The sequence below is a fragment of the Carya illinoinensis genome, chromosome 2 (genome assembly GCF_018687715.1).
Source record: "Carya illinoinensis cultivar Pawnee chromosome 2, C.illinoinensisPawnee_v1, whole genome shotgun sequence".
Classification (NCBI taxonomy): domain Eukaryota; kingdom Viridiplantae; phylum Streptophyta; class Magnoliopsida; order Fagales; family Juglandaceae; genus Carya; species Carya illinoinensis.
Genome location: NC_056753.1, coordinates 18,544,776 through 18,561,354, shown reverse-complemented (window position 1 = coordinate 18,561,354; position 16,579 = coordinate 18,544,776).

The following is a 16,579-nucleotide window of genomic DNA, read 5'->3' as shown; positions in this document are numbered from 1 at the left end:
TTTTTTTCTGAAATTCTAAAATCGCTGCTCCAAGATCGTGATTTTACTGAAAAGTATGACTAATACAAGTGGTATTAGTAATATGTACGTAGTTTAGATGTGGAACCTCAAGCTGCAGCCAGTGAATCATCATGAAGCCGAGTGGAATGTCCAAAAATGTTTAATGTCGAAACGGGCAAGTTTGTGAAATACCCAAATGGTGCTTGGTTCTCGCGAGCTAAGATGCTAGTCATATACGCCTCCCTCTCTCCAGTAACCTCATCGTCGACATCAGGCTCCGTGATGGCCAGCCTAAAGATCGAATTCCTCAGGCAGCGGCTCGATATTCTCATTGTTAAGATCACCGAAATAAGCCTCAACACCGCTATCCATTGCTACAAACAAATTAAGCCCCCAAAAAACATAGAAATGGAAAAGCTTATAATTATCATAGATTTAATAGAATAAAGAAAAAGAGGAGAGATGGATATGCAAAAGGGTCAGTGTGAGGAATACCGAGAACTGGGTAAGAGAAGGAGCTGTTTGGTGGAAATGCAAGGAACGAGGAGCGAGTACGTTGGGAGAGACGTCAGGGAGGCGGCGATGCAAGAAATTGGTTCTAATCGGTTTCAACGTGTAATAAACCGGTAAAGGGTTTGACTCGCTGAACCCGACTTTAGTCAGGTGGGCCCATATCGGATCTGTCGAATTAATCCGGCCCTTTTTTGCACAGGCCTAATATCTACCATACTATTTGTATCCTTCACCACTGTCTGAGTCACCTTCTAGTATCACCCTTGTCAGCCCTAGCTTTATGCAAAAATCCATAGCTTTTTTCAAAGCTAGTGCCTCTACAATTATAGGTTTCATTGCGTGACTTAAATTTGAACACAAAGCAGCTGCCAAAATCTCTCCTGCATTATCTCTGATTATCACCCTTCTTCGACTGTAGTATCCCAGTTGGCCTTGCGTAATATCCAGTTGGTTTTTTCCAGTTGCTTAAGGGTCTCTCTATTCTTCTTGATTGCATACTCTCTCTTGTTGGTAATTCTGAGGTGCAATAAACTCCTATAGACATTGCTTTGCATTCAGTAGCACCATTCTTGGATGCTCAAATCTATTTTAAAAAATTAGGGAGTTTCTTTTGAACCATATTAATCTTCTCATTGTATAAGCTGTAACTCAATCTCCTTAGCATTGTGCTTGTCATTTAGTTTCATCCATAGTTCCATGAAAACGGATTCATTACTTGACCATTTTTGCACTAGGCTACTAGTTTCAACCCAAACATCTAAGGCTGCTGAATAGCTCCACTGGACCACAAGGCATGCACAAATGACTCAACCTCTCTTTAACAAATTGGGCATAAGCTATTATCAATGATGTTCTTCTTGAAATGATTCAGTTTTGTTGGGAGAATTTCTTGTCCAGCCTTCCATAAGAAATGCTTGACCTTCCCTTCCACCAAGTCCCAAATCCCCTTCCAACCATCTCCTGTATTAGCTAGTGTCAATGTTTCCCCTTTCATCCATCTGTTTCTATGGTGCTCTAAATGGTAAGCACTTTTAACAGAAAACATCTCATTATTAGTATAGATCCACATAATTTTATCTTCAATGCCCAACCTACTCAAAGGGATGTTCATTACGAGTTCATTTTCAGCCTTATTAAAAGTCTCATTTATCAGTTTTTCCTTCCATCTACCAGTCCCTTGTATAGGCACCACTACCTAAGTTTTTTATAGGAGATTGTACCTTGTATGATGTTGGTATAGGCAACCATTTATCCTTCCAAAGACTAATTTGGTCACCCTTACCCATCTTCATATCAAACCTGCTTTAACCAATTCTATAGAAGAGAGCAGACTCCTCCATATTAGTGAATATCCATTCCCTATTTTTGCATTAATTAACAACTCACCTTGCTTGAAATATTTATCCTTCATAACTTTTGCAACAAAGGATTTGAGGCTATTTTAATATTCTCCAACATTGCTTTGCAAGCATAGCCTTGTTGAAGTATTCAACATCCCTGAATCCTAATCCTCATATTTTCTTATTCTCCCATTTTATCTAAACTCCTCTAATGTACTATATTCAAATTTTGCTTGTGGCGCCACCAGAAACTCAACATGAGTGTAGTGATTTTCTTGCATAGCTTATTGGGTAGCTTAAAAAGACTCATTGGGAATGTAGGTATAGATTGTATCACAACTTTGATAAATACTTCCTTCCCTGCCAGAGATAGAACTTGTTCTTCTAGCTATTTATTCTTCCCCATATTTTTTCCTTTAAGCATCTAAAGTTATTATACTTGGATCTACCCATCATAGGTGGTAGCCCCAAATATTTTTCATAACATCCATAGTCCTTTAATCTAGCTGCCTGAATGATTTGCCTTCTAACACCCAATGTAGCATTTGAGCTAAAATATATAGTAATCTTATGCTAGTTTAAGAACTGGCCTGAAGCTTTCTCCTATATATTTAGTAGCACTTGTATCTTAGCCCATTCTACTAGGTTAGCCATTCCAAAAATAATACAATCATCAGGAAACAACAAATGATTAACTCTAGTGCCAACCCTTGAGATTGCAACACCTCTTGTTTCTCTACTATTTTCAGATGAGTTTATTAAGGAACTCAAGCCTTCTACACATTATATAAAAAGGTAAAGGGAGATAGGATCCCCTTGCCTTAAACCTCTAGAAGATTTAATAGTTTCCCTTGGCTGACCATTTACAATTACAGAATATGTAACTAATGTAACACATTCCATGATTAAAGAGATCTACCTTTCTCCAAACCCCAATTTACTCACTACAACTTTCAAATATCTCCATTCAATTCTACCATATGCTTTTGACATATCTAGATTAACTGCCATATTTGCAAAACCTCATTTTTGTCTTGTCTTCATGGTGTGCAATGTTTCATATGCTATCATTATGTTGTCTATTATGAGTCTCCCAAGAATGAAGGCACTCTGATTGCTAGAAATGATGGAACCCAGCACCTTCTTTAACCACTTTGCTAATACTTTGAATACAAGTTTATATAAAACATTACATAAACTAATAGGTCTAAACTCACTAACAACAAAAGGGTTTTTCACCTTATGAATTAATGCAATATATGTAAAATTAATACAAAAATCAAAAGACCCCCCATTTAAAAAGCTCAAAATAGCTTTACATACCTCCTCCCCAACAGTGCTCCAATAAGTTTGATAAAAAAGCTATCGAGACCTAGTGATTTGATGGGTCCAATCTGCTTGAATGCATCTTCTTTGCAATAACTCTTGATTCAATAGTACTAAGACATTCTTCTGTTGCCTCCATAGAGGGATTTGAGGAAGAACAAATATTCTGGAAATATTGATGAAAGGCCCCTTCTATTTCATCCAATTCATTCAACTGTCTGCCCTAAGAATCTCTAATCTATTTGATCCAATTTTTTCTTCTTCTTTGACTAGCACATGCATGAAAATACTTTATAGTTTTATCACCCAATTGATACCAGATTGTTTTAGCTCTCTGTCTCCACTTTATACTTTCTTGTTCCAAGAGCTTACCGATCTCTTCTTGAAATTTCTTGATAGATCCTGCATTATGGGGACCTTCATTTGATTGCTTCTGTTTTAATAGTTTAGTTTTCTACACAATACTTTTTTCTTCATCAAAATTTTTAAGGAACTCCATCTAAGTAGAGCCCCTTTACATGAGTTTAGTTTTTTTTTAATCTGTTGAAAAGGATCATGTTCTTATGCACTTCTCAACCATGCCTCTTGAATATTAGCATCTCTTTCATCCTCTATTGCCCATTTTGCTTCAAACCCGAATAATCTTCCCCTCTTCCTCCTTACAAAATTTAATCATACCTAATAGCTGGAAAAACTTTCACCACCCTAATGCTGAATAATTTTGTCCATAGAGCATTAACTACCACTTTATCTAATCTCTCTTTTGTAAAAGAATCATCTTCATATTTATTACTCCATGTGAATTTATCACATTTCCAACCCAAATCGAATAGATTGTTTATCTCAAAAGCATGTCTAAAAGCATCCATATGCTTTTCTAGTCTCTACCTTCCCCTTGATTTTTCAGACTGGACTAATATCTCTTTAAAATCACCTATCACACACCAAGGTTGATCTGTGGGTGGCTGTATCATCGACAATAAACTCCATGTCTCCTTTCTTTCATTCAATTCAGGATGACCATAATAACCCATGAGGAACCAATGTGTATGTTTTTCTAGATATGCTACTCTAGAGTGAATATGGTGTTGAGAGAAATTAACAATTTTGAGATCCACATCTACTGTCCACAGTAATGCCAAGCAGTTTTGTCTCTATAATAAAACTACTTGGAGCTTCCTTCCTTTACCAAAAGGCAACGTTCATGAACTGTCCAGGGGTTCCGAAACCCCTAGAAGTTCCTACTTAATATTTGGCAGGGCTGACTTGCAGCCTCCGCCATTAACGAAGGTCTTTTAATGTCCTCTTCAACAATAACAAATTTCCCTTTTTTAGTGAATTGGGCTCCAAATAGTCATCATCTGCATCTAATAGCCTATGTTTAAAACTAGGACTCAACATAAAAGTCGAGTTGTTACCTTTGCTATGAGCTCACCTCTTCCATTTGCCCTGGTTAGCCTTTCCCTTATCCGATCTACCATTATTCATACTCTCTTTTGTAAGTTTTTGTAGTTCTTGATAGCTAACACTGTACTAAGCTTCATCATTTTTTGTTTGACTCATATTGGGCCTATAGCCCACAGTTTCAATGACTAAGTACATAACCCCTTTGTCACAATGTTTGACTGTCCCATATTCACTTCACCACCTTCTTCCACATCATCACAATTTTCAAATTCCATTTCCTTGTCTACCTCTAATTTCAAATTTGTAATTTTATTCTGAATTATTTTGATCCTTTATTTCCCTAGTTTCCTTCTGATTCCTAAGACTTTTTAATACAAAATTTGAATTTCATTGATCCACAGCTTTCGTTTCACTTCTGCTAGACATCCTCCCTATTCGTTGCGTCATCGGCCAGCAACAAAGCATTCTTTGAATTATCCAATCCCCCTCGATCAAACTTCCCATAATGTCACCTATTTTTTCTTGTTCTGCTTCATGATGGCCATCAAATTTTCTTCTTCATCAATTCGAATTTGCTCAAAGCCATGCCCTAAATTGAGTTTTCTCACCCTTATTCTGTGAGCTTCGCACACTGTCTTTGTTGCACCCAGATGTCCCATGCATTAGTTTTCCACAAGTGAAGCACAGCACCGTATTAGAATCCACATTCTCTTCACCAGTAGATTATTAACAGTTCGCTCCATTGATAGTGGCTTCCTCATATCAATTTCAATTTTGACTCTAAGGAAATTGCCCCTGCCAATTCCATCGTCTTGCACATCTATCTCCTTGACAGAGCCAATTGAAGTAGTGATTTGATTCCCACGGTCAAAAGGTTTCAGTAAAAAAAGTTCTACTACATACAGTCACTTTTGTGTATTTTTTGCGTACTCTATTGATGTGATTGATCAAAATAATTATTTTATATTAAAAAAAGTGACGCAATCAATCACATTAGTAGAGTGCACAAATGAGTACGCTAAAACAACTGCACATAGAGTTTTTGTAAAAGATAAGTTTGGACTTATTTCATGAAAAGAGAAAGGCTTTTCTACTTTCTAAATTTTCCCCGTGGTAGATCAAATCACCACCTTCCCTATCGTTCGGTCTGAGAACACTTTCCCCACAATACCCATTTAATTCACCTCTTTTCGTCACCTCACCCATATAAGTTGTCTCAATATTTATTTCTGCATTTCTTCTTTCGAAAGTCTTAATTGTTCCCACCATTCTTCCAATTCCTCCGTAATTACTTCACCACTTAGTTCTAAGGACTAGTGAGTTCTTCCTTCTCTTACTCACACAAGTAAGACAAGATTAATTAACACACCACTGGCCTAACTTTCCTTTCAGTAGAGAGAAGAGAAAAGTCATGGGAGAATCAAAAATTTTATCCATTAATTAAGAAATCGTATCTAAAAAATAATAAAAGGATAACATGAGTGGAATTTAAATTTCAATAGTTGGGAAAAAATAAAGATAAGTACGTACCCTAGAAAGAAGAAGTTTAGAAAGAAAAATAGCCATATATATATATATATATAACATGTCAATTGTCAAAGTTCATGTCACGAGCAAAACTGCCCATAAAAACCAAAATCTTTAGTATAATGCAATGGGGCCTAGGCCAGATGGAGTGCAAAACCTGCCTTGGCTAATCGTTTTTTCCTCAAGTTTTTGGGGTATTAGGGTCTCCCTATACCTCATATTTTGATCTCTAGGTAATAATATATTGGAGCTGTGGTTAATTTAAACTCGGCACACTAGTGATTATTTTAAATCCTTGTTTAGGTTAACGTTATATGGGGCCTGACGCCAACTTTTTGTAAGCCACATGATGGAGATATAGCTGTTGACAAAAGGGGTTTTCACTATTTATTGCTCTATTTATGTTTATTTATTTTTTATATAGAAAGAGTTGAAATTATTCGATCTGTGCTTGTTCTTGAATAAGCAAACATATGATGTATATATACGCTATAATTTCTAAAGCACAAAGCTCTTCCCCTGTCAAGCCATGATGTTTGTTTTTTTTTTTTTTTAATTATTTAAATTAAATTAAAATAACTTGTAAAAATAAAATTTGAAAAGTCATATCGCATAATTCATCTTCTTGACAAAGTTATGTACGTACCATTAATTATTATCGATTCATATTCCGTTTCTTTCACTTCTAATTAATAATCGCTTTGTTCATTAATTACTATTTCCACCTTTTGTTACTACTTCATTACCTCTCCTACAGTACATCTCGTCTTTTGCATTTCTCCACAGTTACCAAAATCTAACTTCATTAAGCACGATTAGAACTAAATAACTTTAATAGGGTTGAAATGTATTCGAAGATTTTAAGAGATGCAAACAAGGTCGACTCTTCCAATATACTATGCAGGATATATAGGGTTGTATAAAACTAGCTTACTTGACGTTACTTAAGGTTTGATCACGATTTATGCACACTTTTGTTACCCTTTTGGCAAGAAACGTACTGAAGAGTCATGACTTCCTTTAATTTTGCTTTCTTGAAGCACTAATAGATAAAGCCAGCTTTTAGATTTGAAGTCTCGAACAATAATAAGGGTTAGTAGCCCTCTACGTTGCATGATTGTGCTTGTTCCCATAAAGCATGCATAGTGATGCATGCATGCATGCATCATCCTAGATAGTAAAAAGAATGGAAGAAAATGAGAAACAATCCATCCCCACAGAGAGAATGAGAATCTGTGGTAGGAGAGGGGCCCAAGGGACAGTCGAAAACCCCCCCAACGTCCCACGGACTTCACCAACCACGCAAGCAACCACGGCGGTGCTTAGTTATTAAAGATTCCTTTTATGACGTAGGTTTGGGGATCGAGTTGTCACCTTAGACGCGTGATTTCTATTATTACTTGACACCTCAAAGAAAATAGCCCCAACCATCATTGTTTTCTTACCCAAGTTCAGACTTTTTTTTTTTTTTTGAGATGTGCGAGCTCTTTGACCACTTGCAGAAACTACCAAATAAATGTCCTAATCAGAAGACACACGCATAAATACATACAAATATATATATATATATATATATATATATATATAAATAAATGTCCTAATCAGAAGACACACGCATAAATACATACAAATATATATATATATATATTTCCATATGTACAAGTTGCGTTTTGTTTCTTCCATGAAAGAGGGACGGTGGTGGTTAATTTGAGATATAACAAGTTAACTTGTTTTGTGATGGGTTTTCATATCTAGAAGTAAGAATACATGGCGAAAGCATTTTGGGCAAAGTTGCTAAATTTGCATGAAAATAGTAATAATGGGGCAGTTAATTTTAATCAAAGGGAGAATTTTTGGATAATGAGATAAATACATGATTTAGTTTTGACATAACCTTTTGTGGATGTATATGAGGCGCCTCAAGAGAAGGTCCTAATCATACTTAGGCCCTATTTAAAAAGACAAATCAATGTTAATTATAATTAAAGTCTTATTAAATAAATATATATAATAAGAATTTCTTCCTCTCGAACAATGTAAATCTCATATATCACCTATACCCATAAGCCAATAAGGTAAATCACATATGACTTGGTCACGAGCTGGCTTATTATTGTTTGACAATAGTTTGCCAAAGGTTTCTGGTCTACGGTTGATTTTGGAGACTTGCATAGTCATTTGTGTAAGGGATAAATATGCTAGGCCCAAGATGGAGGGCCAGTCCACTAGAAGGCTACCATTGGGATGCAAGGGGGAGAAAAGAACAAAAGTAGAAAGTTGAGAAGGTAGAGGTGACAGGAAGAGGGGAAACATTTGAGAAAAGGGTCCGATGCTGAAGTCAAGCAAGAAAAAAGTGATGAAGTGACATGAATTCGGATTCTTCACCTACCACTCACATGGACTCAATAAAATGGATTAGATAAACTAAAGTAAGGGGGCTTGGGGCAACTTAACAAAGGGGAAGAGAGGCCTTTTTCAACCTCTAGATGGGAACTCAATTTTTAACTTATCAGTTAAATTGTTCTCTACTTGTACTATGAGATACGAGAGACCGTGAGACACTGTAAAATACTCTCATTATAGTGAATTTATCCCCTAATGACCCGTAGACTTAGATCATGTGCCAAACAAGGAAAATTTCTGTCTCCTTCTCTATTTACATTACTATTTATTTTCTATTCACTACCATGGATGTACATACAGACACCATATTGCCACTCTGGACGTCCACCATGGGCTTTAGATAACACTTAGTGACCACGTAGGCCAGGAATTACTCTTTCTCCCATTCTGCAATGTGAGGAGATTTCAGACATTAACAATTGGCATCACCCATGGGATCATCTTATCCTCTACTGCTCAAGCATATGGGTTGCCCCTAAGTGCGGTCGAGCGCCTCCTTCAACAAAACCAATGCTCCACACTTACACCCAGTAAACAAAGGAGGGAACACCTCTATCTCATCTCTACTCGCCACTTAGCACGATCAAGCGCATCTCCTGCCTAATTAATTAAGCTGATGCTCAGCGTTCACACCCAGTGAACAAAGGAGGGAACACTTCTCCTAATTGTCTCATCTCTCCTCATACCCAACGAGATTGAGCGTATCTCCCGCCTAGTTCCTTAAGCCGATGCTCCTTACTCGCACCCTATGAACAAAGGTGGGAACATCTATCCTAAGACTCCCATCTCTCCTCACCACCCATGATTGACCACATCTCCTACCTGGTTATGCAAGTCGAGCTCCACGCTTGCACCTGGACAAAAATGCCACTACAACATCTTCTCTAGCAAATGCCAAGAGTTTACACTTTAGAAATGAGCCTCTAGGCTCCACACCCGCCTCACGCAAATTTCCTTCTGGAACATGTCAACAGGCAAGACAACTACCTGAGATGGACCCAAGGGGTCAACCGGTTCCCTGACCACTTAGTGTAGGTTACTACAAACAAACTCTAACATCAACACCAAAATAGAAACATCAAACAACAATTCACATCAAGGGGCAAAAAATCATCTAATGCCATCAATGACAAAATTGATCATAAGAATACACACTCTTTACTAACGATCAACAATCTCATGCAACCACCTGAATATTCAATTATCAGGCAAACATTCATACAAACAAACTTTCTAAGGGCCCATTCAAGAAGGCCCTTACTACAAATTTCACAAGACTCCAAGTTGAGCTCGATGCTTGCACCTAGCACGGTCAAGTCATCTTCCAACTAGTTAACCTCCAAGCTAAGCTTCGTGCTCATACCTAGCTAGCGCGGTCGAGCCAACTCCCTCTGGATCTCCAAGCTAAGTTCCACGCTCGTAGATCTCCATTGCTAGACAAAAACAAACAGAAAACTAGGGACCGGCTCCCATAACTCATTTTTCAACAGGATTATGCAGCCTATCTCTATCACAGCTTGAATTGAAGATTCTTAAGGCCTTCTTGTTAAGCAAATTGACCTTAGTAATCGTGGGCATACTATAAGGGATAAATATACTAAGCCCAAGATGGAGGTCTCAATCCACTAGAATGCTACCATCCAGATGCAAAAGGGAGGAAATGACAAAAGTGAAAAGTTGAGGAGAATAAGAAGGAGACAGGAAGAGAGGAAAAAAGGGAGAAGAGGATCAGACATGTAGTGAAGTCAGACAATAAAAAAAGGATGAAATGATATAAAGTTTGATTCTTCACCTACCACTAATAGGGACTCAATAAAAGGGATCAGATTGACTAAAGTTAGGGTGCTTCAGGGCGACTTAACAAAGGGGAAGAAATGGCTTCTTCAACCTCTAAACAGGAAACTCCATTTTTAACATCTCTAGGTTGAAGGGGTTTTGACCCCATTTATACTGTGAGATACGAGACACTATGAGAGACAATAAAATACTCCCAGTGGATTTTCCCCCAAACGATCCATGGATTTAGCCCTAGTGCCAAACCACGTAAATATGTATGTCTCCCTCTCTATTTACATTTATTACATTTATTTTCTATTCACAGTTGTATATGTACGTATGGACACCATACCATAGTTCCGGACTTCCATCGTGGGCGTCGGACGACACACATCGATACTCGAGTGACCACATAGGCTATAAATATTGGATCTCTCCTGTTTCGCCATGTGGGGAGAGTTTAGGTATTAACAAGTTGTTTAGTTCTTCACCCTGTTTAACATAATTGTTGTTACAAAAATTGTTAAATATCTAGATCCCTTAAAATTTCTTTCTAAACTTTAGAATTTAATGTGGGAGAGACATATAGAGAGTACACTAATATTACTCTTTTGGTGTGGTTGTTTTTTCAAATGAAATAAAATTCATTCCTAAAACATACATTAATTAGGGACAAAATTTATGATTGTTTGAATGTGTTAACTAATTGTACATATTTATGACATATAAGATTGTGTCATATAAATAAAATGATTAGAACATATAAAAGTGAAGTAATACCACAATAAATTTAAATGACTTCATTGTACATGAGCCATATATCAAAGGTAAACTGAATAGTAAATCATTCTCTAATAATTAGAACAAAAACTCTTTGAAACGGACCGGCCGATCTCAGGGGTTTAACACCCTCTAATAATCACATGACACCTCAACACTCCATACACAAGTTTCATGAGCCGTGTAACTAGGGATTAAATTGAAAATAAGAACCTGTGCATCATCCATCTCCTATCCCTTCTGAAAATGAAAAATTTTCTCTCAACCCACAGCTAGCCTCCAGACCTTTTCACCCATTCCAAACCGCCACACGGTGCACCTCCTCTAGATCAAAGCACAACCTCCATATTACTTATTCTAGATTAGTATTATGAATAACTATGATTCTATATAAGTAATGCTTAGCACCAGTGTTGAGATTCTCCAGAGTGACTAAGTTGGATAGGACTAATTTCAGTAGTTTTTTGGGTTCTACAATATCCAAGTTGCATTTATCTTTGATACTAAGTTTTGGATGCCAATATTTTTGTGATTAAGATATCAGCTCCGATGATCTGCATCAGTACAAATCTTGTTTTTCTGTCACAAAGAGGAGAAATATCTAGTGTGGTGTCATGTCATGGAAAAGAGAAAAAAAAAAATGATGAATGTAGGAGATGAACTCTGTGATAGTATGGCATATGGATTCCTTAGCACAACACCTCTGGATGTTGACATTTTTTCTATTAATTTGTTATTTTAAAATTTGAGTGTTTTAAAATTTTCTTTTGTTCTAATGAGTTATGCCCTTTGCAGTGCGGTCATATGGTTACTAAAATGGGGTGTGGAACACGCCCATTGGATGGTGTTATTTGGGGGAGAAAGGAAGGACCGACCAAAAGTTATTCTCTAATTGGAAATCAACAAATTTACTTGAAGTCATTCATTATGATATTTGTAGACCCTTTAAAGTACATACACATAGAGGAATTGAGTACTTTATTACTTCCATTGATAACTATTCAAGATAGGGCTACATCTACTCACTCTAACATAAATATGAGGCAATAGAAAAATTCAAAGAATATAAAATAGAAGTAAAAACTCAGTTGGATAAACTCATTAAAAGTCTGAATAGCGACAAGGGAAATGGATAGGAAGCATTGGATGATTTATGCAAATCAAATTGTATAAAACATATATATATATATATATATATATACCATGCCATATAAATCTTAACAAAATGGAATTGCAGTGAAAGGATATATAATTATATTAGCTATGACTAGATCTATGAGGTCATATATATGTTGATATACCAGTGTATTTTTTGGGTGAACCATTGTCAACTGTGGCAATTGACATACTAAATAGGGTTAAAACCAATGCAAAACCTCCTTTTTCAGAGTTAACCAAACTTGAAGTATGGGGTTGCAAGGCACAATACTTATTCCAAACCCACTAGGGGATAAGTTGAAAGGTAAATTTATAAGATATGTAGAAAACAAGAGCGGTTATAGATTTTATTAATCTAAAAATGGATTAATACAAAGTAGGGATGTTGTTTTCCTCGAGAACACCAACTTAATTACTCAAGGAGATTAGTTCAATTTGTTAGTGATTTAGAAAATCAACAAGTTTCTACAATTTCTAATATTTTAAATACTAACATTACTCTAGTTCAAAGTAATGGGAGTAAAAGGAAATATGATGAAAATCAACATTAGTTTGAGATCATTATGTTTTCAATACAAATGAAGATAGTTATTCTGAGGGAAGCTTAGATAGATATAAGGCAAGGTTAGTGACCAAAAGGTTCACTCAATAACCTAATGTAGACTTTGTATGTACGCATTTGCCTATAGCGAGGTTCACAACCATAAGGATAATCATGTCTATAGATACAAAAAATGGATTTGGACTTACATTAGTTAGATGTTAAAATAATTTTTCTAAACAATGAATTAAAAGAAAATATCTTTATTATTCAACTAGAAGGATTCTAAATTGAAGGACATTAGGATAAAGTCTACAAGTTAAAGAAATCCCTATGCGCTTAAACAATCTTCAAGACAATGATTCTTAAAATTCCACCAAACAATATTAGAAATTGGATATGAAATGAGTATACTAGATCACTCATTATACACACAGAAATGTGATAATAAAATAACAATATTATCATTATACGTGGATGACATTGTTAGCAAGCAGGTGTCTAGATATGATGAATAAAACAAAAAAAATATTTAGGATCTATATTTTAAATGAAGGACATGGGTGATGCTGCCTATGTTCTTATCATAAAAATTTCAAGAGAAAGAAATTCAAAAATTCTATATTTAGATCAAGAAAAATATCTAGACAAAGTACTTAATAGATTTCGTATGAAAAATTGTAAATCTTTAAACACACTTGTTTGCAAAGGAACTTTAAGTAAAAGTATGTGCTCAAAAATGAGGAGGAAACAAGTGAGATGCCTAAAGTTCCATGTACTTAGGTTGTGGGTAGACTTGTATATTCAATGACAAGTACAAGGCCTAATATTTGTCATGCAATAGGATTGGTAAGTAGATAATAATCTAATCTGGGCAAAGAACGTTGGCAAGTAGTAAAACGAATATGAATATATTTACAAGATACTAAAGTATGAAATGTTTTGGAATCGGTGATCTACATTTAATTGGCTATAGTGATGCTAATTTTGAAAAAATATATAGATGACATAAAATCTACAAGCTGTGGACATATACTTCTATTTGTTGGAATAGCAATTTCTTAGTTGAGTAAGAAACAAGGTTGTGTTGCAAAGTCCACAATGGAAGCTAAATATATTGCATGTAGCACAACTTAGTAATGTGATTTATATGAAAGCTTAGATTAGATATATTTACTAGACAGATCAATATATTTTGTGATAATAAGTCCATTATCTCATTAATAAAAAGTAGAACACATAGGTCCAAAAGAAAACACATTGATGTGCATTATTAATATATTTTATATATATTAGAAATATGAGAGATTAAGGTCAAATTTATTCCCTTGACTAACGTGGTAGCCGATCCCATAATCAAGGGATTGTTTCTCATGAAAAAATTCAAAGAGCATGTAGCTAATATGGGGTTTCAAAATACTTAGGTAAAGTAGTCGCATAGTTAAAAGACAACTTAAAAATTTCCAAGAACGTGTAGATAAATGGAGTTATATGATACTACCTAAGAATAAGAGTTGGTCATTTGTAGTTATAAAATCACTAATAAGGTGATTAAGGAAAACCTCAATAATGACCTTAGATGAAATACTTAATAAAAATACAGTATAGGTTGGTAAATGTTTCTTGTATTCAGTCGAAGTCATCAATAAAGTAAAAATGTAGTGAGATGAGCTTACCCTTAATATGTACTCAGTGGGAGAGCATATGATAAAAGATGTAGTCAGATAAAATAATGTCAAAATTGTGTGCACGTAAGGCCTTGTCATAATCTAAAGCTCATTCTGTAGATGTTACAAGCGAAAGTTGACATGTAGCAAACTTATTAGTGGTAGCAAGGTAAACATGTTCAACTATGTTTGTCATTGTTTTTGTGTATTCAATTGGGAGATATAAATGCATGGGGTGATCACACAATAAAGTGTGCAACCTACATCATATTCAAACTCACCCATAGTAACGATTTCCCATGGGGTGATGCATAAGGAAGTATGGAGAGACAACTACTCGGTTATATCCAAGAGTTATGCCTCTTGTTAACCATTGCCATTGAGTCTATAAATAAGGCCCATTGTCTAAGGCTGTATTTGGATGTTGAGTTGAGCTAAGTTGAGTTGAATTCTTTATAAATAATAATGAGTTGAGTTGGTGGAGTGAGTTATGTGGGACCCATTTAAAATGAGTTTAAATGTGTTTGAATGTTAAGATGAGTTTAGTACTATTTATGAGAAATTGAAAAAAGTTGTGGACCTCACCTATAAAGATGTGTTGAGTTGAAAAAAGTTGTAGGTCCTACGTGTAAGAAAATTTTGAGTTGAGATGAGTTTAGTAATTTGAGAGTTGGGTTTTAGATGTTAGACTCAACTTAAAATTAAATTGAGTTGAGTTGAACTCAATTGAGTTCAACAACCAAATGAATGTCAATGCACTTTTTACGTTCTCTGTTTTCACCAACTCATGAGACCAACACCCTAACGGGAGTTCATCATTTCGATCTTTATCATCATCACCTTGCACAAGAATTATGTGAACTCTCAACATTAGGGAGTGTGGGATCTACGTGTCTAACATTAGGCGTGAGGTTCATATGTTTGTGGAAAATGGAGATTGGGTTATAAATGTGATAGATCAACATAGGGTCAATGCAATGGCGGCACACATATAGTGTACTTGGGTTGGCCAAGAAGCACTAGATTGGGCATTAACCTTCCCAAAAACAAAGGAAATGAAAGAAACCAACAACAAAAAGGCAAATTGTATTTCATTTAATTTTATAACACTCCCATATTGATATCTTAGGACGTAAAGAAGAAAGCATCTAGAAGTATAGGAGAGAAAAGTGAACAACCAACCTCCCTATTAACGCCTTAAGGTATGTGTTTATCGATCTATTTAACCAATTTATGAAGATGTTGTGTCTCTAATTTGCATTATACCAGAACCTTCATGATCCTCCTAAAAACTCTTTGCTCTTGGTAACAAATATATAGGGCTCTCTCCATTAAGATGTAAAACTTCGTAGTTCTATTTGCATTTTTATGTATTGGTTACCTACAACATAATTAGGTACCCTCCTCTCCCTTCCATTTCCTATTACTTAATACATTAACAACATCACATTAATATACAAAGTCATAACTTTAATTAATCCACTTAAAATTTTTGAAAAAATGATGAATTAGTACGATATTCTGCCGATACAAAACAACAAAGCTTCCATTTTCTATATAATAAAATTAAGTAATCTAAAACATGTACGGTTTTGGTATCTCTTGTTAGTGTATGAATAGTGATATCTATCGTAGTTGCTGAATCTCCTTGTTTCCATTTAACATCCCCGACCAAATATATATATAGATATATACACACACTCTCAGCTGGTGCTTTAAATTCAATATCTACGAAGGAGAGTGGTGAATTTAAGACTATTCATCCAAGTACAAATTCAGATAGCCCACTATACCCAGACCCGGACCCAGGCTAGTAATGCAACCTAAGTACCCATTCTTGTTAGTGCATATCATAATCCGGGTTGGTACACAAAATAATCTAGATTTCTAGAACCTAGAAATTTGGGTACCTAAGTTGTATTCGAGTGAACCAAATTTTACAAAATAAACTAACTTCTTAATAAAAAGATTTGGGTATCCAAGTTGGGCATAACTTAATTTTTTTTAAAGTAAACCTGGGTTGTGGGTACCAAATTTTAAACCCAGTACTCGCCTCATATACTCTTATCTACTCCGAATATGGGTGGGTGGATAATCCGATTATCGGCCCAATAACTGCATAACTAGGTTTCAGACTAGGC